This window comes from Bison bison, unplaced genomic scaffold, assembly GCF_000754665.1.
Source record: "Bison bison bison isolate TAMUID 2011002044 unplaced genomic scaffold, Bison_UMD1.0 scf7180017864452, whole genome shotgun sequence".
NCBI classification, from domain to species: domain Eukaryota; kingdom Metazoa; phylum Chordata; class Mammalia; order Artiodactyla; family Bovidae; genus Bison; species Bison bison.
The window spans coordinates 10,813,285-10,815,971 of record NW_011495014.1 but is presented as its reverse complement, the minus strand read 5'-3'; positions in this window follow the sequence as shown (position 1 = coordinate 10,815,971).

Below are 2,687 nucleotides of genomic sequence, written 5' to 3'. Positions count from 1 at the left end.
CTTATTTTCCCTGTGGTATGCAGAATCTTCCTGGACCAGGGATTGAACTGTGCTCCCTGAACTGACAGGCAAATTCCTAACCACTGGGCCACCAGGGAAGCCCTACAATTTATTTCTGAATATTATATATTTTTTTCATGTTATCATAAATGGAATCATTTTCTTAAGCTCATTTTCAAATTGCTAGTTCTTAGGGCTTCCCTGGGGGCTCAGATGGTAAAGATCTGCCTTCAGCGTAGGAAACCTGGTTTTGATCCCTGGGTTGGGAAGATCCCCTGGAGAATGGAATGGCTACCTACTCCAGTATGCTTGCCTGGAGAATTCCATGGACAGATAAGCCTAGTGGGCCTCAATCCATGGTGTCACAGAGTCAGGCACAACTGAACAATTAACACTTTCACATCGCTTTTCACTTTTTCAGCACATAAAAATTCAACTGATATTTGTATACTTGTCTTATATCTTGTGACCTTGCTAATTTATTTATTACTTCTAGTATTATTATTTTTTTTTTTGGTATATTTGTTAGGATTTTCATGCATAAAATCATGTCATCTGTGAACAAAGTCAGCTTTAATTTTTCCTTTCCAATTCATATGCTTTTATTTTTCTTTCCTTTCTACAATGAATGAAACCTCCAATGAAGTGTTGAACGGAAGACATAAGAGTGGACACCATTTTATTCTCAGTCTTAGGGGCAAATCATTTACCATTACCATAAATGTGATGCTACCTGTAGATTTTTCATAGATGCACTTTATCATATTGAAGAAGTTTCCTTCTTCATGAATGGGTTTTATTTTTTTAGCATTTTCATCATGAATGGGTATTGAATCTTGTCAATTGCTCTTTCTCCATATACTTTCATCTTTTTTTTTCCCATATTTTAAAAATCTATTAAACTCTAAAAAAATATGCCAGTTCTTGACTTTCAGATTGTATCAAGATAATACTAGCAGGTCCTGTTGACTTACTCCCTCAGAGTTCAACCTCAGAGATGCCCAACCGTGAAGACACTGAACTGATTTACCATATAAAGGAAACAGTGACCCAGAGATGGAAAGGGCTGGCTGCCATGGTCAGAGAACAGGATAGGGGGACAGTTCTTGCTCTTATTTTCTCTTCCTCTAGTGTTCTGGTCAGCTTACTGCCACCTCTATGAACCAGATAGAGAACTCTGAAGTTAAAAATAATGAGGTCATATTTGCCTGAAATTTATTTTAGGAGAACTTCAAATCTAATATTTTAAACAGAATTTTAATGTGGTGATCATTTGATGTTCCAGAGTTAGCACAGAATCAAGAACTGTTTTTCAAATAGAGATTATTGACTTGCCAGGTGTCCTGCATCTGACAGCCTTCTTTAGCTTTGGACCTCACTTATAAGTGGTAGCCATACAGATTTTGTCAGTATTAGCATATTTCTAATATAGGTTTATTTATGAGGACTGCCACCTTCATTTTTGACGGTTTTGCTAAAGAAAACTTGATTGACAGGATTTTTTCTTTTCAGTACTTTAAATCTGTCTTTCTACCTCCCTCTGGTTTCCTTTATTTCTCATAAGTTAGCTGTTAATTTTATTATGGTTTCCTTGTACATGATGAATTGTTACTCTATTTTTGTTTCAAAACTTTCTCATCTTTGTCTTCCAGCAGTCTATGATGTAGCTAGTGTGGTCTCCTTATGCTTACTCTACTCAGGATTTACTGTGTTCCTTGGATCTGTAGATTAAAATTTTTATGAAATTAGGGAAGTTAGGTCATTGGTTCTTTTTTTTAAGACAATTGCTTCTTTAAATTTTTTATATACCCTTCTAGCCTTCCTTTCCTTCTGTTACTCACAGCTGTCCTACCAATTTGAGGCTCAGTTAATTTTTTCTCAATATTTTAAAATTTGTTTTTCAGATTGGATAGTTTGTCAAGAATCTCCATTTAGTTCCTTTTTTATAATCTTTATTTCTCTATTCAGAGTCCCCATTTTAAGTCATTTTTCCTGTAAGTCTTTAAATATATTTATAGTAGACACTTGGATTAGCTGTCTGCTAAATTCAACAATATGCTCACTCAGCCTGTCTATTGGCTACTTATTTTCCTGAATTTGGATACTTTTCTGGTTTTTTTTCGCTGTCTCATAATTTTTTGTTGAAAACTAGGTATTTTATGGATGTTCCCAGTGGTCCAGTGGTTAAGAGTCTGCACTTCCATTGTAGAGGGCACAGGTTTGATCCCGGGTGAGGGAACTAAGATCCCACATGCTGCAGGGCACTGTCAAAAAAAAAAAAAAAAATAGGAAAGAAAGAAACTCTGTGCAGTAAACAGTATGCTAGTTTATATAGCGTATTATATAGGTATTTCGGAGAAGGCAATGGCACCCCACTCCAGTACTCTTGCCTGGAAAATCCCATGGACGCAGGAGCCTGGTAGGCTGCAGTCCATGGGGTCGCTAAGAGTCAGACACGACTGAGCGACTTCACTTTCACTTTTTACTTTCATGCATTGGAGAAGGAAATGGCAACCCACTCCAGTGTTCTTGCCTGGAGAATCCCAGGGACGGGGGAACCTGGTGGGCTGCTGTCTTTGGGATCGCACAGAGTTGGACACAACCGAAGCGACCCAGCAGCAGCAGCAGCAGCAGCAGCATATAGGTATTTTATGTAAAACACTGTAACAGTTTTGGATGGAGTCTGG